At 39.2% G+C, this 26,322-nt stretch overlaps 1 long non-coding RNA gene across 1 annotated transcript; it reads right to left on the bottom strand.

The window, feature by feature from the left end:
• Positions 1-23,814: 23,814 nt before the first annotated feature.
• Positions 23,815-26,056, bottom strand: LOC137093450 (uncharacterized). The gene is made up of 3 exons (XR_010908462.1): positions 25,911-26,056; positions 25,595-25,759; positions 23,815-24,391 (listed from the first exon to the last, which is right to left on the bottom strand). It is a non-coding gene; the product is annotated as an uncharacterized lncRNA (long non-coding RNA).
• Between the last annotated feature and the right edge of the window lie 266 nt (positions 26,057-26,322).

Raw genomic sequence — 26,322 nt, 5'->3', positions numbered from 1 at the left:
GACACGTACACATAAGCAAAACGATCTATAACAATGCAATACTATTACATATAAAAAACATGTTTTACTCACATAAGTGTGTTGCACCATTCCTTCTGTCGGATCCTTCTGTTCCTTCAATATAGAAGAAACAGCGTTGTGTTTTACTCTCAATATGTCTACAAATCCAGACTTGTTTACAAATGATTCGGCAGTGAAATGAAGTGAACACACAAACGGTCTTCCCCACGTGAGCTGGAACTTCATTAAAAATAAAGTTCAACCACACATTCCTAATGATCTGAAGGCAGCATATGTAGCGACTGTGTTCGTCCACAACCAGAAATAGCGCAAATATAAAGTCTGTGGGCGGGACTGCTGAACTACAAGTGCTTATTATTCTGTAGAGGTGGCGGCGTTTTGTGCATGAAGGCACCTCACAAAACTAATTTCGGACAGACTTCTAAGGCAGTGTAACAGTTTAATGATCTACAGCTAAATAGAGAGAGCTTTAGTGAGAACTAAGCACATATTTAATTACTACAGTATGGATTTCTCGCTAGAAATGACATCAGAATTGTAATATGTTAGTAAAAAATTTATATTTACACACAAACTGACCTGCAAACGCAACTTCTGGACGCCATCTTTTTTCCCAGCTCAACTGTTACTGAATGTGCAAAGGATTGTGGGATATCAAAGGCAGCGATAAGATCGTGCCTTTCTTGGCAAAATCACAGTGACCAATTTTGAAATCATCCATTTTTGCTTCATTTTAGAGATCCTTATATTTCACTGTGATGAATATGAGTACACAGTATTTTGTGGCATTTCATGTTAAACATCCTGACTCGGGCGGCCATCTTGAGCTAGGCAGTGTGTCTCATCTGCTTGTTTACCAGTATTTTTGAGAGGCACCATGGGGCGACTCCAGGCTGCCTATAATCCATTAGCACTGAAAGGATGATGTATGGCATCGCCTTCAGAGAGCAACTTCTGTATGCATTTCAATCCTCCCCAGATAGTCCCCCGTTTAATTGTGCATTAAAGTCCATGCGTCGCACCATTTGTTACTCACGTTGTTTACCGTCCTATTTGAGTTCTAATTAATCCAAAAAACACAGAGCTCGACTTCATTAACTTGTGCAGCTCTGGCTCATCGGAGGTTAATTAGCAGCGGAGGACAGGATGCTGCGCTGCAGCCCAGGAAGAGTTTGTTGACCATTGTCAGATAAAGAGAAATGCCATTAGGCTCTTTATGATCTTGTGATAGCGAGATGAAATGAAAATGGCACAGTGTTTTTCTTTGTTCTGCGAATTTCACACAATGACAGCTGAAAAGCTATGGAAATAAAGGTGAGATCATATCTGTAATCAGTAAAATGCATGATTTCTGATGTTGTAATTAGAATTGATCTATGTATCGATAAAGAGATTATATTATAATAATACTGGTTGTCACTTTGTCTTTCAAAATAAAGGTTACGTTACGTCATGGTTCATGCAGTTGTAAAGTAAACATTTTTCTATTACATCTTGTGTTTTGGGTCCCACCTTATATTAGGCAACAACAAGTCGCCATTTTAAGTAAGAGAAGCTTAATGTGATATAATGCTACATCTTCTCTATGGTGGTAAATATAGAACAAGTTATAAACATTTGGGTGTTCTGCCCTGTCGACATGCAAGTAAATTTTGTGTAAAAGAAACAGCTGCACAAAAATAAATCTCCAAGAAAATTATCGAATTAACTCAGAAGTTAACAGCTGCATAATCTCTGCAATAGGCCTCTGAAGACCTTTCCGTTCGGAGAAACTCTCCTAACAATTAATTATCTCTTTCTCCATTTCTGGCAGCCTCCCTTTACAGCAGTCTGAAATCCTACTGCTTATTTTAAAGATTAACGTTTAAATTCATTAGTCTTTTCAAATAAAGCACACTCACGCTGCATTCATGTATTTTATCATGTCTTAACAATAATCGTTGTGACAGATGTGTGACAGACAGTCCAGAGTGATTATATAAAATGCAGGTGACATTTAGTACAGCTGGGATAAGAGCAATTTGTTCAAATTATTGTTATTTATTTATTATTGATATGTAGGTCAAATCACTGGGACTTTTCATGGTTTGCATCAAACAATACATTTGTGCATTTAGTGATGGAGAGTTTTCAGTGATTCTTTCTGCAGGTTGCATTGTTACACCAGTAGGTGGCGACAAGTGTCTTTATTAAGTAGTCATTTTACTCAATCACTTCATTCCAAAACATTAATTTATTCAGAAACCAAACGATGGACTGTCTTGATTATGAGTGAGTCACTGAATAATTCACTGAACCATTTTGTTTAAAAATGCTGATTCATTCAGGAACCAAAAAAGTAATTAGCTTAAAGTTACACTATTATGCTATTTTAAAGTTTCCTGATTTAATTTTGGAGGTCTCCTACAACAGGTTTACATGCATTAAAAAAAAAAAAAAAAAAAAAAAAGTATATATGAATATACAATATGTCACAACATTGTTCAATGATTCAAACAACTCAACAGATGAATCAGTTTCTTTAAATCCCTCCTTTTTTCACGAGCCTACTCTGCTCTGACTGGCCAGATGGCCCAGTCTGTTGTGATTGGTCAACCACTTTTGTCAGAAGTTAATGCTCATTAGCATAAACTTCAGCTCTGTCTGGAGCTTCCTCAATCCTCAGCCATTACAACGTAGAGACGGTAATGATGACGCCGATTTTACCATATCAATCCGAGAGCGAGTCCGATGATGAAACATTTGAAGAACTAGTCATTCAATCCAAACCTCTATCTCAAGGACGACTTGAGCAGGGCTGTGTTTCCCAAAAGCATCGTAACCTTAAGTTGATCGTAGAACAATTGCCACCAATGGTCTTGATCAATTTAGGCGTATGATGCTTTTGGCAAACGCAGCCCAGGACGTTTCTCAGTGGTACACTTCTAAATTTGAGATAAATTATCACTTGTTGCAACTGTAATTCCTCATCATCAGCATTAAGAAGTGTGTGTCCATCAACACACCCATGTGCATATTTCTGATTAATTGTAGTGCACATGCTTAGGGGCTGATTCAGTAACGGCGCACATGTTAGCCAAGCACTAGTGAATGACTGATATAATAGAAAAGATTGAAAAACAAAACTTACTCAATCCTATATCTTTTGTCCAAGTAGTAAGACCAATAGACAATGTGATTCTGAGGAGCAAGTTGGCCCAAATAAACTATACTGACCCATGTTTCAAGAGTGTTTTGCGAATCCCACGTTGAACTCTGAGATTTAAGAAGCTGTCGTCAGTAAAATTATGTGTTTGAGGGCTGGTCAAGTTGGTCGCGGACAGATAATGTACAACAAAGGCAGTCATTATGCAAATGTCTTTTTACTTGATGTAGAACTATCATGCAGTAGGATTTGATACAAAAATTAAAATTCAAAAATGTCTCGTATTTGCAGTTCAGAGTCGATCTGAACCCATCCATCAATCCATCCATCCATCCATCCATCCATCCATCCATCCATCCATCCATCCATCCATCCATCCATCCATCCATCCATCCATCCATCCATCTATCTAATATATATATATATATATATATATATATATATATATATATATATATATATATATATATATATATATATATATATATATATATATATATATATATATATATATATATATATATATATATATATATATATATATATAATCATTTAATTGTTCCATCACAAGAATTGTTCAAAACACTGAGCGGACTGTGTGAACGACTGTGTGCTTAAATGATACATAAATAATCAAATAAATGGTAATATGATGGTGTTATTTGCTACTATAACATTAAAATGGCTGACTTTAACGAAGCTTCTTTTGACAGTCCTTAAATATTGTACATACAACATAATAAAACATATTGTAATTGTAAATCTGATTAGTTTGATGAATACATTTAACAGCATGAAATACATTTTAAAGTTAATGTCATGACATTTAGCAACCCTAGCCAATTAAAGTGTCTTTGTCAACAAAACTAGTAAAAAGTTAAGAGAAGGACTGAGTTTGACAATAAAAGCCTCTCATATGAACCCTAGCTGGTCTTTGTGACATCTAAACAAAATTTTATAATATCACCACCCGTTTCTGAAGACTGATGCTTCTTTTCTGTGTGAAAGCATGAGAACGGGAGGACCTCAATGATTACTTCCCCACCCTTTCCATTTCTCACACAATCTGACCCCTGAGATGAATTTCGTTTTCAGTGAGAGAAAGAAAGCCAAATGCCACCTGGGCTGTGACCCTCTCCCGATGCGTATAGGTCACGGCCAACATTCTTTGTTGACATGTCAGCAACTGAGCTTTAGAAATGGCAGCACAAACAAGATAGACGTTGACACGTCTTCCTCCCTGGACTCTCTGCCCCGTGTCTGGATTTTAGGATTCTTTCTGGCCACTCTTCGAGCAGGTCAATGAAGGCCTGAAATATAATCGAACAGTGTTTCACATGCCTAACATGCATTTCTCATCTAATGCAGTGCAGCAACTCTTAATGTAGTCCATCCATCCATCCATCCATCCATCCATCCATCCATCCATCCATCCATCCATCCATCCATCCTACTTTTACCAATTTAAGTACTTAAATGCTGCCTTGACAAAGATTATCCAACATTCATATTTTATTTAATCCTTTTTTCAATTAACAAATAAATAGTTAGTTATTGATCATCAATGGAAAACAATTATTTCATACAAATATAATGGAAGTACCATTGCATTTAATTTATATACAAATTATATACAATTTATATATAATAAAGATATATAATACACATTTTCATCCTCAGTGTTTTTGATTGTAGGATATAGGCTTTTTGCTGCTTTTGTAATAATTAAATTTTTAATAATAAAAAAGCTAAACATTTTTTTTTTAAATTTTAGAACAATTATGAAAATAATAATTGTTTATTTTCATTATTTTACTTTATTTCAGTTGAATTGTACTTTATTTCAGGTAATAAACATGTTTTTTTATTTTTTATTTTTTTTAGTTCACAATAATAACCTTGATCTATAAGTAGAAGACTTTAATAAAAGTCCTAATTTGCTCTCCATTTAATCTAATTGATATCTGGGAGAAACCGTCTATAGAATAAAGAGATTGTATGTGACTTTTAGGTTCTTTTTATGTCTGAAATGTTGTTCTTGGAATTTTGGTCTGAAAGCCCAGCCAACAGCACTTTAGAAACAAGACGTCTGTCTCCTAGCACAGAGTGGTCTTCATTCCAGCTGTAATATAGAGCACGAAATATGTTGTGCTAAAGCATTTTAAAAGCAGCAAATACCCAGCAGTGCTGTTCCGCAGAGTGGATGAATACATGTCAGTCTGTCTTTCTCTGCCAGTCACACTAAGTGGCACTGACAGTTGTCCTTAGTCGCTCACGGCTCCATCTCTCTTCAAACCTCTCCTGTTTATCACTCTGCTCAAATGCATATTAATAGAGTATGCCCTATACCTGGGATTTCTAATGCATAAAAATGCGATTCATAATTTACAGTCAGCGGAGCGGCCACGTCGAAAAGCCAAAGCGACCGCTGGGTTTCTTGCTTTCCAAGCCTCCCTAGCTCAACGTGCCACTTTATGGACTGCTCTGCAAATTGGCGAGGAAGTGAAGGATAATTCTGGGTAAAGATGAGAAAAGCACAACTCTGGCCTGATCTGCGTCAGCATAATATGTCTGTCACATGAATCTTTTAGGATTTGGAAGGGTAAGAGGAAAGAGACTGCTGTGATACGGTTTGTGGGAACATTCACTTTGAATCCCAGATATTGTCAAATCGGGGATATGCGGACACAGTCACAGAACCCTTCAGCAAATGCGAGAGACAAGACAGGAATGAGTGTCGGTAAAACAGCATCAACATGCCCATTGAGGAAACGGTGCGCTAGTGCTAGCCAGTGTTCTGTCAGTGTTTATCCATCATATACTCACATGCGCACGTCTATATGTTTGATTAATGAGTATATGGCCCTGAACTTTCCATAAACCTCAGTCTTGACATTTTCCGACAAGAGTTAAAGGTCAGTCTATATAAAGATACTCTGGACTCTGCATTTCACTTTAATGTTGTATTTGCACAAATGTTGAGAGCTTGACTGATGAAAATGCGTTAGTATTCTAGACAGAATGAAACTTCACCCTTTTCTCATGCACTTCTTTAGTGGAAAATATTGTATCAGTTTTATGTCAAGACATCTCAGTAATATAGTTTATAGGGTAGCTTTCCTATCAGAGTAAAAGGCAAGAAAGACATCAATCTAGCAACTTTTGTCCTACACAACCGAAATGTCATTCTGCTGTTGTATGTGTCTAGTTCCAGGGAATACCATAAACATTTATCCAAACAAATGTGACCCTAGACCACAAAACCAGTCATAAGTCGCACGGGTATATTTGTGGAAATAGCCAACAATATATTGTATGGATCAAAATTATTAATGTTTCTTTTATGCCAAAAATCATTAGGATATAAAGTAAAGTAAATTTCATACTGTAAATATATATATATATATATATATATATATATATATATATATATATATATATATATATATATATATATATATATATATATATATATATATATATATATATGGAATTATTAGTAGTAATATGAATTGTTAAAGGGGTCATATAATGGTAGAGGCACTTTTGCAAGTTATGGAAATTTGCGTTGGCAGTGCCTGTACACAACCATCCTATAATGATAAAAATCCATCTAGTGTTTTTTTACTCTCCTTATATGTTTTCCCTTGTCTCAAATCGAGCCGTCCGAACGTGTGATGTCACACGGTCGGACACCCCTCCCACGATTGTTAATTGACAGCAGCGTTTCAACACAGACCCGCCCTGAGCGAGCTCTCATCATCACAGTCCGCCATTGTTGATACGCTGGAGCAGAATGCCGTCTAAACGTTTGTGGTGTTCTGTTCTTGGGTATAATAATGAACACAGCAGTCATTTTGATGTTCCTAAATCCAAACCGCTGAAGATGCAGTGGTTGAGGTTTTTTTAGTTTTTGAAGGGAATATTCCCCTGATCAACGTCAATGCTCTCATGTTTGCGCGAATAATTTCTCACCAGATTGCTTTATAAACGAGGGTCAGTATAAAGCAAGTTTTGCTAAGAAGCTGCTCCTGAAAAAGGATCGGTACCAACTATTCGTGTTCCTGCTGCACCTTCAGAAGAAGTGAGTGTAACATTTTTATCACCCTTTATATTAATCTTTGCAAATCGCTTGCATGCTTCACGATGAATGCGGCTAAAGTTTAAAGGCCTAGTTACATTACAGCATGTTTTCTATGTATGACGTTCTCAATATAATTCATAATCCCACGTTTGTAATGAACAACGCATTATGGTTATTGCGTTATTACTAACTGTGTAAACTGGTGATGAATTGAACGTGGTAACACTACACTAAGATTACTTTTGTAGATGGTTTATAACAGTGTCTGTTGAACTAACATCAGTAAACACATAGCATTCGTATCTCACTATGTTACCCTGCCAATACAAAGATAGATCAAAGTGACATTAAGTTAACCAACCATTCAGAGGTGTCCTGTTCGAGCCTTAATTGTCAGGCCGTCAGCTTGTTCCGGGTCCGACTCTGGTTCGGTTGCAAAGATGTGTCATCAGAGACTCCTGTTGCCATTCTTTCTCCAAAATATACCCTCAACTTTTGTCAAGGAAACACTCTGTGTGTTGTGTCAAACCGCCCCACAGAACAGAGGGCAAAACTCAGTATCATTTAAAGTCACATGCACTGAAATGGCTTGGTGAAAACAGCTGTTTTTGACCAGGTAAAATGAGTGTTTTTTTTATTTTTTGTTTTTTTTTACAATACTAAGAATAATTTTTAATTAAAGTATATTACAAACTTTTTATTTAGACAAAAAAAAAATCATATTAAAGGAACATATTAACTTGTACAAAAATGGCATTATATGAGCCCTTTATGTAAGGACTTCATTTGGGCAACTTTAAAGGCGATTTTCTTAATATTTAGATTTATTTGCACCCCCAGATTCCAGATAGTTGTATCTTGGCCAAATATTGTCCCATCCTAACAAAGCATACATCAATGGAAAGCTTATTTATTCAACTTTTATATGATGCGTAAATATTTCTTTTTTTAACTGACCCTTAAAACTGGTTTTATGGTCCAGGGTCAAATGAGAATAACAGTAGAAGCAATTAAAGTAGAAACAATTCATCCAAAAGACTACCATAGTAAATTTCAGAACGTATTTATATATATATAAAAAAAAAGGATTCAAACCAAGCAGTTATTATTTTGAAGCATATCCAATACTGCAAAAGGGATATCTGGGGCTATCTCTGGCCAAACACAGAAGTTCCTTCCAACACGTGATTTGGATTGTGAAGGATGATGTTATGAACACATGCATACACATCACACCAACAAATGTCCTACTTTAGGTCTTTGGAAGGAGCTGAAAGCAGCATCTCCTGAAAAATCCACTAATTGACAGTTGAAAAGAAGCCTTGGAGTGTGAGCTGGCCATTGATTGATTGGGCAACATGAAGAGTTGCCTGTCGCTCTCCATTGTGTGACTGCTCAATCAGAGGGTACGCCATGACGGGTGCCATCAATATGCATGAAGGTAGACTGTCACAGCTGTGCCGCACTCCCATGTGGTGTGACACTCCCTGCCTCTCATTGTCTCTGCGTTTTATTGTTCACTTTTCTTTTCTCCTCACTTTCATTGTAATTTCTATCCCTTTGCCACCCTTCTTGCTCCTGTATCACTGCAATGCCTCAGCCAGGGGCGGTACTTTACCGCAAAACTCCCATTTTACTGTAATTTCAGACTCTGGCAAGCACTAATAAGCAAAATATCCCCCTGTAGCTATGTTTTGAACCACAGTTACAAAGAGTTGTTTTAATTTACCTTAATTTAATTCTCGTTATGCTTGTGATACTTTATATGACTTTGCCTTTCAAACACAAAAGCTGAAAACAATAAGTCTGGCAGATTTCGCATCAGATCTTGTAAGTATTGAGAGAGTTTTTAAGTATTGAGGCGAACCTGTTTAGTTGGTCTATCTGCATGGGGTAACTGAGTAATACAATTTTTTTTTTTTTTACATTTTATTTTCACTATACTCTAAATAAAAATGGTGCCAGATAGCACTAAATGTAGTTCATTGAATTGTAATCATAGAGGAATCACTTGAAGTGCTATATAGCATCTATGTTTAAAGGAGCTATACATAACCGTTGTCAAATGGTGTAATGTAGAACCATAAGAGGTAGGCCTACATTCATTCAAAGACTACAGCCAATCACCACATCTTTCTCTCATCCTCTAATTGTACTCCTCCTTCCACATAATTTAAACAGCTCTCAGTATCCAAACTCAGTCTTGTTGCATCCCACCACCATCCTATTGTCTTCCTTAGATTTGAGATGTTACTCCACTCTCATATATTTACTATGAATGATAATTTACAACAATGGCAAAAGCTGCTTTGAATCACTTTTATGCTTTTCTGAGATCTCATGCATGTGGGGGTCCTGGAATATTTCCTTATAGGGTGGCCTTAGGGGCAAAAATGCACCCCAAGCACCGCATATATATACTACCCTATACAGGTCATCCGAATTTGTACAAATTAGCCACCTCATAAAATACATACAAATTGATGTGAGATTGCATTGGATCTTATGACTAAATGATATTCAGGTTTTTGGTATGCTACTGTATGGAAGTAAAACTGTGCCACTGGATTTTGAATTCTAATTTTTAGCACTGAATTTTTTTACATCGAATTTTTAACACTGAATTTTATTTTGCATCTAAATCAGACTTTGAATTTTAAAAGCCATCGAATTTCTAGCTCTGTTTTTTTTTGACTATGACATTTTTTCAATGTTTTAAAAAAATTCAGTGTAAAAAGAAATTCAACGTCTCAAAAAATTCAGTGTAAAAAAATTCAACGTCTCAAAAGATTCAGTGTAAAATAATTCAACGTCTCAAAAAATTCCTTGTAAAATAATTCAACGTCTCAAAAAATTCAGTGTAAAAATATTCAGAGTCAACATCCGGGTAACCAAGGAGAAGCAATCGATCCCTGTATCAAATCATCCAACATCCAGCCAATCATTTACGCTCCATTGGTCATGAGTAAACTCACTGAAGCGCCATCGTGTGTGTTCTGAGCCATGCTGCTGAGCTCTGGAGCTCACCTGAAGTGAACTTCCCCGCCAGTGCCGTTTCTAGGCTGCGTTCCACTCCACTTTAAGACACGCACTTGCAAACTTCCCTAAGCACTTCCCCTTGGGGGAATCCCTGCCGCCATTTTGAAGTGCGTTCCACTTCGTGAAGTGGACAAGGGAAGTTTGTATGGACAGACCCTTGCTCCCTCGATTTTGACCGAGTGAGCGAGTCTACTTCATATGTACACTTCAGACAGCTTCATATACCACAATGCAACGCGATTGTGACGTCACCACATATCACGTTTAATTTACCCCACCACAAACAACTATAACTATTTTTAAAAACATTTAAAACAACCCAAACACATCCATATACATATAGAATGCTGCATTAAACAATTTCGTAAAGGTAAAAAATAAATAATATATCAACTCCATAATGGATTCCAAGTGATCAAGGGCTTAGGGCGTTCCAGTTCAGTCCATTTGCAAAGTTTCCGCCAGTAGTGGGCACTCATGCAACGTAGGCATGACGCACATCCGAGTGAACGAGACGGAGGGAAGTTTGCGAGTGAAGGGCATAATAAAAATGAACTGGAACGCAGCACAGGTCATAGGCAAACTAGGCGGTCGCCTAGGGCGCCAACAGCTGGGGGGCGTCAATGAGCCCCCGCCCCAACAAGATTTTTTAGTTATTTCATATATATTTTATTATTAATATTTCGTACTTTTTCTATTTCAAGGCATTATGATTAGTTGCGATTATTGGAGTGAAGTCGCCATGGTGATAGTGGAGCTGCTGTAATGAAATGAGATCATGTAGAGGGCGGCAGGGAACGTCGTCATCCGTGGCATTGTAACGCTTGTGTCCGAGTGAAAAATGCGGATAGCTCACTTAATGTAACTGTAGTGGATGCAAACACGGAGGCGATTAACATCAAACAGATCGCACTTTATTCCCCGCTGAACTCTCATCACAAACTCCCTTTCCATCCACAGCATTACTTAATAAAACAAAATAACTGTTAGCAACAGAAAACAGAAAATAATCCCCACACATGGGAGCTCAAGACTCAGTGCGCACATTCACAAAATGCAGACTTCGTTTGCAGGGAGCGCTCGCAACTCTTAAAGGGGCCACACTATATTTCTACTCGTTACAGCGTGCTTTAGTTTCATCATCATGAAAAGGTCAAAGCCATCAGGGGCTCAGTATCGTAAAAAGAAAGCGAAATATACAGGTATAGCCTACTTATTGGTTACTTGTTCTCTACTAAGCTGGTCCCTCTATCATAATGGTGAGCAAAACATTACACTGAATATTAGTACTGGACGGACCACACGCCATGCTCATTTCAGGTGCAGAACATTATAGCAGTTAATTTGAATTATTATTTTTTTTACATCAGAGATAGCTGTTTAGTGTAAATTGATTAAGTAGGCTAATACTGTCATAACCATGGGCGTCACTAGGCCCTTTTTTATGAACTTATGCATCAGCCCCCCCTAAAAAAATATGTGATTAACCTTTAAAACATGAAACTGGCGCAAGGCTTCGGCTACTGCTTCGTCCCGTCTTTTAGTCTTTGATTCACTGTGTTCTTCAATCCGCAGCGGCGCCGAGTGACATGGTTTTCAAGCTATTGTTATCTAATTTTTTGGCCTTCAGAACATCTTAAAATACACATATGTAGATCATAGAAATCAAATTTTTCTCGGGGGAGCATGCCCCCGAACCCCCCAACATCTGTGATCTCAGAGATAACCTAGCTACATTATTCGATTAATGCATGTACAATATGCCCATGAAATAAGGAAGTCATATTTACTTAATAAGTTGAAGTAAAAAAAAAAAAAAGGGGGGGGGGGGGGTGCAACATATTGTAACAACCGGATATAATGGAGGCAGAGAACACTACACCAGGAGGGCAGTTTACAATCAATTGCTTTATTATTAGTTAAAACACAACACTTTATAAAACACGTTACCCCCCTTGTTATGGGTGCCGTCATAAGGGACGGGATCACGTCAGCAGGGAAGTCACTCGGGGGTTCCCCTTGTCGATTGCATCACAGTAGGCTTAAATTATTCTCTCCGGTTCAGCATCCTCCACAGTCCGGGTGCGGGTCAGATCACTTAGCAGGTAATTATGTGCCTTTAAAGAGCTCTCCTATCCAGCGCTTGAACCCCTAACTCTCTAACACATTTGCCCCCCACTAACTGACTATCTTCACCGCCGGAGACACTATTTGTCCCGAGCGGCCGTCTAGCGTTCCCCACAAATGAGAGCTCCTCGCACACGCAAATCACACCGTCCCTCTCGAGCGTCCCGCACCCATTCCATAAATAATCAGGGTTCACCCGCATCACCTGTGCACATTAATTACGAGTAGCTCATAAGTTAACCATAGCCACTCCCACAACCTACTACAATATGAATCTCGCCTAGGGTAGAAACGGCCCTGTTCCCCGCCTTCCTGTTTCAGCATCACATGACCAATGGAGCGTAAATGATTGGCTGGATGTTGGATGATTTGATACAGGGATCGATTGCTTCTCCTTGGTTACCCGGATGTTGACTCTGAATATTTTTACACTGAATTTTTTGAGACGTTGAATTATTTTACACTGAATTTTTTGAGACGTTGAATTATTTTACACTGAATCTTTTGAGACGTTGAATTTTTTTACACTGAATTTTTTGAGACGTTGAATTTCTTTTTACACTGAATTTTTTTAAAACATTGAAAAAATGTCATAGTCAAAAAAAAAACAGAGCTAGAAATTCGATGGCTTTTAAAATTCAAAGTCTGATTTAGATGCAAAATAAAATTCAGTGTTAAAAATTCGATGTAAAAAAATTCAGTGCTAAAAATTAGAATTCAAAATCCAGTGGCACAGTTTTACTTCCATACTACTGTAACCCCTTCTATTCGAACCGCGCGCTCCAAGCAGGACTTGAACCCTGTTCCGCCGGCATGAGAGTTGGACGCTCTAACAAGGAGGCTAAAGGCTGCAACCTTTAGCGTCAGTCACTCTGACCTCAAGACAGTCCTCTGTCTCGAGGTCAGCGGAGTGAGGTTTACTCGCACAGTGACCACTAGCTGGCTTCCGTTACACTCCCCCCTTTAAACGTCAGTCCCATCCGGGTCACGGCACCAATGTAACCCCTACTGTTCGAACCACCCGCTCCAAGCTCAAGAAACCATTTTGAAATAATTTTAGCTTTGTGACATGGTGCATTATCATGCTAGAAGTAGCCATCAGAGGATGGGTACATGGTTGTCATAAAGAGCTAAAAATCAAGATCAGACAATCCTAGGCTACCAGGCAGAAAAGGATATTTTATAAAAAGGTTTGTCTGTCAAAATGGTATTTTGTCCATATACTGAAAACCAGTGACCCCATTCACTTTCATTGTATGGACAAAACAGAAAAATATACAGGTTTAGAATGACATGAGAGTGAATAAAAGGTGACAATAATGTGTATTTTTGGGTGAACGGTGCTATAAGTGCATGGTAAGCTAAATTACATCTAAGGTCCAGATCTAGACAAAGTGTTTTTATGTGGTTTCAAGCGCAAGACCTCATGACTGTGTCAGGGTTCTATAACTCGTTTTATTATTCTTAGTTTGACAGAGCCCCGATATCCCTGTCATCTTGACTTTGTGTGAGCGTGATGTTCGCTCTTGCCTTGCACGTCTCTACTTCATGCCCCCGTTTCTCCCATTTCAGCTGTTGATTACACCGACCTGTGGCCTTACCAAGTTTATGTTCTATTAGACTATCATGCATAATGAATCAAGCTCAGAGTCTTGATGCTGAAGTGCACTCTAATGTCTTCTCCAAATCTCCCCAGGTCCGGACCAGACCCCGACAGCAGCTGACCTTTACTTTGATGAGCTTTGATGAGACGACCCTCCTGGCATGTGTCCTCTGGTATGTCCCAGCAAATGCCACAATGTTAATTGATTATGTGATTCTCTCACATAAGCGCGATGGTTTTGATAGCTCAATACGATAAAAAGATTTCTTGGAAATGTCTGCAGACACAGGACTATCATTAATACATATTAGCCATATCAGCAATTTAAACACATTTGTTATATATTACTCTTGCTTTGGCTTTGCCTTTTATCCAATCATTTTATTTAAAAGTAATTTGTTGACAGTAACTTCATGTAGTGCATTTGCAATCTCAGGATTCAATCTTAATTGGTTCATGATAGTGTTTTCGGGCCAAAGCATCTCATGCTGCAGGAAGAGGGACCATGGCTAGTCCTGTTTACACAGAGCTTGTTAGGCTCCATCTCTCCTGGGCCTGAAACATCTGGCTCGGCTCTAGAGCCAAGTATTATGCAAAATCCGTCCCTAGCAGGAGGGGCAGATCGCCAGACCCCCCCTCTACCCCCAGCCCAGGGATTTGTTTCTGGGCTTTAAACAGGTGTCCATTTGCAAGTAGCCAGTATGACTGAGGAGCCTGACCATAACCAAAACATACTCTATTCAAGGACATTGAGGCAGATGCTCAATTTCACTTGTGTTCAGAAATCTATTTATCTATCTACTTACCTACCTATCGTTCTCTTTCAATCGGTTTTTGTAAAGTCAACATTCAAAGATGGTCTTAACAAATTTAGCCTTTCCAGTTAAATAGTATACATTCCTTTGACTTCTTTACATTCAAATTCAAATATAATTCTGCATCCGGTTTGCTAAATTATTATTTTAGTATTTTTCTATGTACTATAATCGTAATATTTTAAATTAGATTTTATTTTTATATTTTCAAATTTCATAATTCATTTCATTTTGGTTTAAAGGGTACGTAACACAGTTTCTGCTAGTCTCATGTCAATCTTGAGTACCTATAGAGTAGTATTGCATCCTTCATATCTCTGAAGAGTTTTTAGTTTTATCATATTTATAAAAGACGTCAAGCTTGTGCAGCGGGCAGAGCAAAACAATTGTGTTCGTCACATCAGTTATCTAAGCGCAGGGTTCCAGACTGTAGCCAAATATATACGAGTGTCTGTGAATATTAAATACTATTTAAATATTACTCTTCCATGTTTTGCGTCTCTGTGTGAATGACGGGGGCGCACGCATACACACTAGAGGGTGACACGGGAGTGGATTTTCAAAGCTCTCCCGTCCCACTCCCACAAAAAATCCCATCCCATCCCAATGCCATGAAAAAACGGGGGGAAATTCCCGTCCCGTCCCAATCCCAGAAGAATGACTCCCGTTTCCTCCCATTCCTGTGTTGTTTTTTTGGCAAGAATTTGTCAGTTACAGTAAAAAATTCAGTACTGATCACAGCATACCCATGCCCAGTTGAATAAAAGCCCAAATAAATAATCTATGCAAACACACACACACACGCACACACACACACACACACACACACACACACACACACACACACACACACACACACACACACACACACACACACACACACACACACACACACACACAGTAAATGTCTTGCAGCTGGCTTATGCGTTTTCATGCCTTCTTTTTGGTTACTTCAGACTAGGGATGCACCAAAATCTAAATTCTTGGCCGAAACCGAAAGCCAAAAAAAGAGGAAACCAAGGCAGAAAACCAAAACACCAAAATAAATTATGCCGATAATTAGTACCATTGCATTTATGGCTATGACAGATTTTATGCACTAATTCCAAAGGCATTGCAATCGCATAAATTAATACCGGTATTACAGTTTCACATAATAAAACAATTACAAATTATGGAAATATTTATTCAGCACATTGCAACAACGCACAGTATGAAATAAAATTCAGACTAAAATGTTTAACTTGACCTCACTCGTGTACATTAAATAATAATGTACAGGCCTACTGGCCTGCAGAACGGTACAGAAATGGAATAAAGTAATCAAATTTAAAATAACTGCATATTGAACTGCCTAAATTAAAGATTAATCCTTATTACACTTACAAAAGCTATTCAATCAAGAGCAGTGAGTGATGTCTTTATCTTTTATTTGACTTAAACAGGCAGCAGTAAAGGCTACTGCCCCTTTAAGACCTAATGCCCTAAGGATATTTGACGGCTTTCTCGACTGTATACAGTAACAGTTCACTTAAGGCATATACAGACTGTCTGCTACGATACTCATCAAGATGGACATGTTGTTATACTATTTGAGTGAGTTTGTCCATTTAAGCGCAAGACTTGAAAGAGAACTAAATATGTGCGCGCTGTGAGACGAGTGCGCTTCTCACAACGCATGTGAGTTCTCACTTGTGTCTTCTGGCTCTACACCCGGGTAATGACACCGAAAACGATGGTCATATTCGAACACACCGTAGCACTAGCATGCATTGAACAAAGTTTACCATAGATGCGTCATCAGATTTGAGATGAAACACATACGTCCACACAGACATGTTGTTTAGACAAGCACGTGCAGGTCGCGGATTTGCGTCATCACAACATCTCAGGCGAATTTCGGTGATTAAAGTCTTTCGGTGGCCGAATTAAGTTTAAAATTAAAACATATAGTTAATTTCAGAGATGGGACCAAGTCACACATGTGTAAGTCTCAAGTAAGTCTCAAGTCTTAACCTTCAAGTCTCAAGTAAGTCCCAAGTATTTTTTTCCTAAGCAAGTCAAGTCAAGTCACAGGCTACATCAAGTCAAGTTCAAGTCAAGTCACCTTATTATTGTAATTTTAACTGCAGAATCTGATCTTAAAGGGTTAGTTCAGCCAGAAATGTAAATTGTGTCGTAAATTCCTCCTGTGGTTGGACAGCCGTCAGACCTCTGTTCATCTTCAGACACAGATGAAATTATTAGTGTTGAAATCCGATCGCTCAGAAAGGCCTTCATTGACTCCAATGTCATTTCCTCTCTCAAGACCCATAAAGGCACTAAAGACGTCGTTACAAAGCCCATCTCACTACAGTGGCTCTACACTCTAAAAAATGCTGGGTTAAAAACAACCCAAGTTGGGTTGAAAATGCACCAACCCAACAATTGGGTTGTTTTAACCCAATGGTTGAGTTGTTCTTACCCAGCAATTGGGTTGTCTTAAGCAACATTTAACCCAACCACTGGGTTAAAACAACTCAACCATTGGGTTAAAACAACTCAACCATTGGGTTAAAACAACCCAATTGTTGGGTTGGTGCATTTTCAACCCAACTTGGGTTGTTTTTAACCCAGCATTTTTTAGAGTTTACAATCAATTTATAAAGCCACGAGAATAGTTTTGCGCTAAAGAAACTAAATAACGACTTAAATAGTGATGGGCCGATTTCAAAACAAAGCTTCCTGAAGCTTCGTACCGTTATGAATCAGTGACTCGATCCATGATTCGGATCGCATGTCAATTCGCCAAAACTGCTGAAATCACATGACTTTGGTGTTCCGAATCATGAATCGATACACTGACTCATAACAGTTAGAAACTTCGTTTTGAAATCGGCCTATCATTACATAAGTCATTATTTAGTTTTTTTTTTTTTTTTTTTTTTTTTTTTTTTCACACTAAAACTATTCTCATGGCTTCATAAAATGATTATAGAGCCACTGTAGTGAGATGGACTTTGTAATGATGTCTTTAGTGTCTTTATGGGTCTTGAGAGAGGAAATGACATTGGTGTCAATGAAGGCTTATAAATTGGATTACATTTGATATGGAGTATAAATATAAAGATTTGGATTATAAATACTCATGTTCAGTAAAATACATTATAGAATCAAACAAAATTGTTACTAATAGTTAAAAATTATTTATTTTTCACTTCTGCCAAAAGTGTTTGAAACGTTTTAAATTTTCAACATTGAGTCCATAAAACAAACAACAGCTTAACATCCAACAGACCTCTCTGAACACCTTCTCTCTTTCTCAAAAACAGATTACACACACACACACACACACACACACACACACACACACACACACACACACACACACACACACACACACACACACACACACACACACACACACACACACACACACACACACACACACACACACACACACACACACACAAACACTCTACATTGTAGAAACACAAACTACATTGTAGAATCGAGTAATTTTTGTTGTGTGTGTGTGTGTGTGTGTGTTCAGGTGGCAGACTTAGGAAAAGTAGCCAAGTCTCGTACCACTCAGATCAGGGGAAGTATTTTATAAAAATTAATCAAAATTATTTTGACCATATTTGTCTATTACTACATCTTTTCACTCAGCTACTACATTAGCTAACTAGCAACTAACCTTACTGGGCAGAATGGCTCTTCAAATGACGGATGTAATTGGAGGTTGTCGTCTGGCTGTCCGTGATTTTACTGTTGCATGTCTTGCAACGCGCAACATTTGTGTAACGTTCGTCTTTTGCCATCCAAAAAAAATTCCGCTGTACAGATAAATTTGTACGCCTGCTTCCTCATGTGAACTGACAAGGGAGTTTGAAGCTCATTAACTATGCAAATTTTATCCAATCCTAGCCATGGGTGTTTACTTCCAAGTCTACAGTGTGGCACGCCCATCAAAACCGAGCGTTTAGGAGAGAGCCTCAAATTTAGTGCAGAAAATAGCCTATTATAGTTATTATAGTTTTTTAGGTTAACTAGTGTCATGGCGGAGGAAAATAATATAATTTCATCTGGTTTGAAAGCACAGATATTTGAAGGCGAGTCTATAGTTCTAGAATGTACTTAAGGTGTCAAATAAGAACTGCACGTCTCAAATACATTTATCAAGCATTTGCCTCTTTTTTAGCACACTGAAACACGGTAGTAGTGTGGCAAGCAGCGAGGCGAGGGACCGTGTGCCACAAGTAGGTTCTTGTAATATGCATAGCAACATTAACATATTATAAGAAGATGATAATGAGTTGCATTTAAATTCATAACAGATTGCTCTTTTTTGTGCTATTGTAGGAGTTTTGTCCTTGTCTCAAGGGCACGTCCACACCACACTAGACTGTTTCTCCCTGAGCTTTATAGCATGTAATTTGCTGTGCTTTTTGATATGGGACTTTTTGATAGGCTTTTCAGCAGAAAGCGGCCTGTTGTCCACCCAGCCCGAGGTGTCCTGAGGTAGCAGCTAGTTCTCTCTTTTTGTCCTCTCTCTCCCTTTTTCTGTGTCTCGTCCCGTCTCCTGAGGGCTCTGACAGTGATCAAGTGTGGCTTTGCTAGACAGAGCTGATGATCAAAGGTGTCCAAGGTGACAATTCATCATGCTATCACCAAGCACACGGATGACAAGTTGTTTTTCTGCGGGATCCATTCCTATAATTTTCAGACTGCAAAAACTTGTTACAGCACCAGCTATGACCAAGGGGCAGCAGGTGCCGCCTCTCTCTCTCTCTCTCTCTCTCTCTCTCTCTCTCTCTCTCTCTCTCTCTCTCTCTCTCTCTCTCTCTCTCTCTCTCTCTCTCTCTCTCTCTCTCTCTCTCAATTTACTCTGACTCTTAAAACTGACAGGCAGATGGACAGACACTTTCAGAAACTCTCAAATATGCAGCCATTAATGTGAGCACAAACGGAATAAACAGAAAACAGGTCTTTTAAGGTGTTTAAACTAAAGTCCCCCCCCCCCCTCTCTCTCTCTCTCTCTCTCTCTCTCTCTCTCTCTCTCTCTCTCTCTCTCTCTCTCTCTCTCTCTCTCTCTCTCTCTCTCTCCTCTCTCTCTCTCTCTCTCTCTCTCTCTCTCTCTCTCTCTCTCTCTCTCTCTCTCTCTCTCTCTCTCTCTCTCTATATATATATATATATATATATCGGGTCTTTATTATCATGTTAATTAAAAGGCTTTTACATATTATTCTATTATGTAAAAACTGTTAACTCGAACAGAAATAAAAATCATGTCAGTGATAAGTTGTCTCAAAATATACAAAATAGTTTTAGCTATTCTCATTTGCTACTTAACATTTAAAAAAAAACATCAAATATTAGATCAAATTAACTCAGAATCAACTTTGAGCTCCTACTCCGCTAAAATGGAAGTATCAGCCAAATTTCCACATGCATCTTGAAAAGCCGATGTTTTGGCCCACCTTTTACTCCTGGACGCCTTTAGCCCTGTTGTATATACAGTGTAGAAAAACATTCTATATGAGCATTTATATTTTTTGAAAATGCACTTTAAAAAAAAAGAAAAGAAAAAAAGTTGAAAGGCAACCAGCTGCAGAACATTTTTGAGTTTTCTCAACTTAAGGTCAATAATTGTACAAACTTTGAGTGAATTTTTTTCATGATAAATCGAATAAACTTAAAAAAGGATAATTTGTCATACAAAACATAAGTTGGATTTGTTATAGTGTGCTTCCAGAGTTTTTTAATGCCTCACACTTATTCATAGTGTACACTATTTACCGAATGACCCATCATTCAGGCTGTAGAGCACATGCTAAACTAGGATGCTTATGGATTGTTTACAACTCCCTAAATATAGGTCAGGCTTCACCCTTTCTCTGTCTCTCTATCATCACATTTCCATCTTTCATTGCCACAGATCCATATTCTCCACAGTGGTGATCTGACAGGTTGTAATGTGTTAAGGGAGCTTGTGCCAGAGCGTGCGTGTGTGTGCTCAAGGTCATACCGCACCAGTATATAGGGCACTGCACAGTGGGGACGGATGTGTACGACGGCAGACCCCAGCCCTTCCTGGGAAGTAAAACGGTACACCTGCTATCAACGTGATGAATTGTGTCTTAAAGCAGTGGGGCTTGACCAATCACGGGCTTCCAAACTACTTTAACCGTGTAATAGGTGTGAACATGAGCACGTAGATTTGGGTTATGTTTTCAAAGTCACAGAGAAAAAAAAGTGCACACACATGGACACACATGGACTAACCCCCTTTAAACAGAAGTTCTTCATCTAGCAAAGTTAGCCAGTTTAGACCTAACAGCACCGGAGTCCAAATTAAAATGACATAATTGCCAGAGGAGTAAGTAATATGAATAATAGATGCCGTGTCTGGCTGTAATTAGTGGTCAACAGCCTTACCCGCGGCAACAAGGCCTGTTACCATGCCAGAGGCTACAGCAATTACCATGCATTTATCTCTATGGCTGTGACATTCTGTGCTTATTGTCGAAGTCTTGGGAAGGAGCAGGAAAGGAGAGGCACAGCATAAAGAGGAAACGACGGAACAAGAAAGTACAAAAAGTAAGAAAGATTGGGAGAACTGGAGTTTGAAATGGGGGCAGCGCAAATAGGCCATATGGACCGGAAGAGTGTAGGAGTCAGAGCTACATACAAATTAACAAATCTAATTGGGCAATAAAGTAATTAAATCCATATATATGCAAAAAATATCAAATGTACATTGGATGAAGTGACTCAACGACCAATTATTTCACACAAGGAGGAAAGTTTTCCCTTAGCCTCCTGTATTTTTTGACATTTTTTACAGCGTGGGAGATGGTCGTATCCGCCGCTGAACCCAAAAACACTTGGTATTGAAAATGGATACAAGCTGGCACCATACCCACACTTTGCCCTTCTTCCATGACACCCCTCCTCCACAGGTTTTCTACAGCCCTCTGGGAAACATCATTGTGATATCTGCCATTTCTTTCAGGTTTTTTTTTCTTTTTTCGCCATGAGCAATGTTAACGTGATGACAGGATGAGAGATGGCAATGTCGGTGACAGGTGCGAGAGAGAGCACAGGTGCCATTCTACGATACCGTGGCAGGATTTATACCCGCTCTCGCACAGCGAGGCGTCCAGCCCGAGCAGCTGCCGCAACCCTGCGCCGGGGAAAGCTAAGAGCTTTTAATTAGCCAGCCCCATTGCCATTAATTACCTCCAGGAGCCATTTGCCACACCGAATCTTTGTGCACATCTCCGAGACAGTGCTTCCTGTTGCCTTCTAGTACCCCACCTCACATCAATCTGCTGCTTTATGACTGTGGGATTTACAGCTGCAGTCCTTCTTTCACAGTAGGAGAGACTCATGAAATTAGAAAGCAAAAGAAAATGAGGGAGAGAAAGACAAGGGATGGTGAGATTTAATGACGTGACATGCTCGCCCTCCTCCGAACTCTCCCGCGCACGAACTCTACGGCCTCTGCGCACTCTTCTTCTCTTTCATTGCGAAAAGGCTTTATGCCAGAGATTAGTTTTTCAAACGACTTGCGGTGCAGTCGGTCCCAGGCTTTTCTCGAGGAAACAGGGTAGGATTCATTGCCTCGGCTAATTTAATTTCTCCCCATTGTACAAGCTAGATGATGAGGTCATCAGTCAGCACCGAAACCTCCGACAGTCACCGCCGCTGCCAACAACGTGATAAAGACAAGTAATAACGCTTAAATTCCTCAGATTTATCCTTCAGAGAGCGAATATTATAATCTGCAAGCATAACTCACAACTGAAATATTTATATCTGCTTCCTTGCACTTCTGAGAGTGTGGAGATACTTCTGAACCACTGAATCCATTCCTCATTTGCTGAGCAAAAGCACTTTTTCAAGTCCCCCGCGTCAGGTACGCAAGTAATAAGGAGCAATTATCATTTGTGTGCGCTGAGCATCTAACTGCCGTTATAAATCTGCAATATTTATTTTTACCCAGTGTTAGGCCATTGACTTTGAGGGTAACAAAAAGCTGAGCTGTAGGGACGCAAGCTTCCGGGGCAACGTGTTCGACAACTTTAACATCAAGGTGACATGCTGAGAGAACAAATTGGAATTGGTTCATTTTTTAAACTTTTGTCAGCATATCAAGTTCCAGTGAGTTATTGGTTTCCGCTCCTGCTAAAGCCCGTGCATGCAAGCAGGCGATAGGAAAAGAGAAGGTTGGTGACCTTTTATGGATTCATGTCCTACCCTGGAGAGCAAACTATTGTTGGATGTACAGTAGGCACGTCAACTCCCGCCAAAGGACAAAGAAACCTGGCAGAGATGACTCACCGTCTCTAGTGATTGAACAGACACAGATTGAGAAAGGTGTAGAGGAAGTTGTATCTGCTGAACTGCCTGATGCAAACTGTGAGGACACACTATTTGGACAGCAGTAACAATTCGATTTTTCTTATTTATTCTTGTGATGACAGCTGTATTTTCAGCATCATTCAGTGTCACATGATCATTCAGAATTCATTCTAATATGATCTGATGCACAATAATTAGTTCTTATTGACAGCTGCTTCATATGGAAAATTAAATGACACTGATTTTTCAGGTTTCAGATGAATATATTTCCAAAGAACAGCATTTATTTGAAATAGAAATTTTGTAAGATTATAAATGTATTTACTGTAAATGAAAGGTCTAGCATAAAATCTGCCAGGAAGATTCCATGTTGCGTCACTTATTAGATTCAGACCTAACTAATCATGTCCTAATACTCAGAGTGTAAAAGATCGGTACTTACACATGTCTGAGTTCACAGATGCTGACGCCAACAATTACCTCCATCCTCAACACCACCACCAGGATGGTCCCTGCCTATTCCTTCCAGGGGTTCAGCTGCATTTCCTGCCTGAATATGAAGGCAGGGGTGCCCCGAACACGATGCCCCGGATTTCACCTCCCTCTGTTCCACTTTGGACCACCAGTCCACTATGGAACAGAGGGAGGTGAAATCCGGGGCATCGTCAAAGGCTCGACAGGCTGACGTAGAGTCCTGGTTGTGGAGGTCAAAGGTGGAACTCATGGATCCACCCGTCCAGATGTATCTGCGGGCTGGCAGACCCATGGTCCATGACCACCTCACTCCGAAGGTGGATGGACGGTAAGTGGAAGGGCTGCCAGATGGTGGTGGAAGACAGGCTGTAAGGATGGAGATGAGCAGGATTTCAGGACACCCCAGCAGTACCAGTGTACTCACAAAACTCTGGACAGGAGACAGAGTCTTGTGAGTCTTTTTTGGGCTCTGACCAGGAGAAAGTCCTCTCTGGATTCAGAACAGGAGATAGAGCCCTCTCTGGATTCTGGGTGAAGGAAAAAGTTCTCTCTGGACTTTTGTCATGGGCTGAAGCCTTCTCTGGACTTTTGGTGCGGGCTGAAGCTATCACTGAACGCTGGAGCCTCTGCTTGACCCTCTTCGGAGTCTTCAGCAGAAAAGGGGTCACCGGGCTTTGGGAAGAGACATGGGTTGTCTCATGGCTCTTGACGGAGACAGGGGGTGTCAACGAGCTCTTGACAGAGAAACAGAACAAAGAATTAAGAGACATATAAAAACACACAGGAAGTCCATAAACAAAACATAACTATGACTATTATTTTCTGTGTATCAAAATCATGTCATCACGTTCATGATCACACATGATTGTATCAGTGTCCTTATTTGCAATATATTTAATTTGAAGAAGACGTGATTAAATATGTGTGCATACACAGTGCTGGTTCATGTTTAGAGAACTGAGTAAATAAAATATGTCCATAAAAACTCGAAACATGCTTGCTCCGGTCAGTGTATGATCAGCATTGTGAGCACTGTTAAACTCATTGCGACATTCAGTGCAGTGCAGAAGCTGTGCGCTTCTCCACTGTAATGCAATCTCCTGTGCCATGCAGCATAGTGATTGGGTTAAAGAGTTGGTTTTCATCAATAATGCACAGAAGCACTCAGAACCAGCTGACGTAGAATTGTGCCTGCAGCCTATCACACAATGCAAAAGCGCTTATACCTCACATTCCGTGCGGTTGTTTCGACTTTGCTTTTCAACCCTGAAAGAAAGAAACTGCAAAAAAAAAAAAAAAAAAAAAAAACAATATCTACTTGTTGGTAAAATGTAAGAATGCTTTTAATGTCAGTGATGTGCAGCCTGTACATATCTGTTCACATTGCAAAAAAATGTGTTTTGGGATTTCATGACCCTTTAAGGACATATGAAGTTCCCTGATACACTGACATCTAGATATGGCAGATGCATCACTGAAATCTTGTCACGTCAATTTATTTAACAATCATTAGTTTCACTACTAATACATATATTAAAATGAACACAAACAAATATGAATCATTTTTAGTTCAGCCGCGCTACTTTTCTGAGCGTCCTAAAATAAGCTGCTGAACTTTACCACATAGTATTTCCTGTCTGCTAGAAACATTCACAAAGTTTTCTTTCTTACCAACCTCAGCGAAAAAGAAGCATGTTTATTGCAGAGCTCGCTGTATGGCTTGTCTCTTAATGAGCTACATTTCTCTGGGAGATAACTTTGATGTAGCGCTGCCATTTTCAAATGAGTTGTAATGAGTAACCCAGCTGGCTTCCAATTGCCATGCAAACATGCCGTCGCAACATTAATACATTTCTACATCTAAAGGAGTGGGCATAAATCACAGATTGGGGTTCATTCAAGTGGTGATTAGAATTGGCGAATGTCAACATACTAACCATTCTTATCTCCTGAATGTGAACGTGACCCTGCTCACACTGTAATGCCTCTGTCTCCTTCACAGCTGCTTGCTAATTCCTCACCTGCGGCCTACGTAATTGATTCCCCATCCCTCCTCTGTCAGGGGTCACGGAGTCACTTTTGTGCTTGTGGTTTGATTGTTGCTATCCATGACAAGAAGTTAGTTTATTGACCAAAAAAAAAAAAAAAGAGAAAAGAATCACCAGATTTTTTTTTGTCAACGCATGACTTGGCCTGAGTAATTAGAGTGTCAAGAGTCGAAATGTCAGAGAGAAAGATAGAAATTCAATTTACCTCCTGCTCTGTTTCTCTGGTGTGGAACTATCACGGCTTCCCATGAGCAGCTCTGCTGAATTGCTGCTGTTTTATCGGTGCCGTCAGTAGGTGCTTCCTTTTAACCAATAATAGATGTCTGCAACTGCTGTCAGCTGTGCATTAATGTTAAAGCTTGTTAGGAGCCGGATCATGTTTTGTGTCTATCAAAAGATTAAATCAGAATGCACACCTGTATGTACATCTGAACGCACAAACATTACATTCTGCAACAACGACTCCTTTGAACTAAAGCAACCCAGGCATCTCCTAAAATAGCAATCTTCACCCTCTGTTATAATTTAAATTATAATTTGCTGCTGACTGTGCTTTTTGTCACGGTTGGTGACCCAAGAACAGGCTGAAGACTCAGTAGATCACAATCAAACATACA

This window comes from Pseudorasbora parva, chromosome 12 (assembly GCF_024679245.1).
Source record: "Pseudorasbora parva isolate DD20220531a chromosome 12, ASM2467924v1, whole genome shotgun sequence".
Taxonomy (NCBI): Eukaryota; Metazoa; Chordata; class Actinopteri; order Cypriniformes; family Gobionidae; genus Pseudorasbora; species Pseudorasbora parva.
This window is presented reverse-complemented; position numbering and strand designations above follow the sequence as displayed.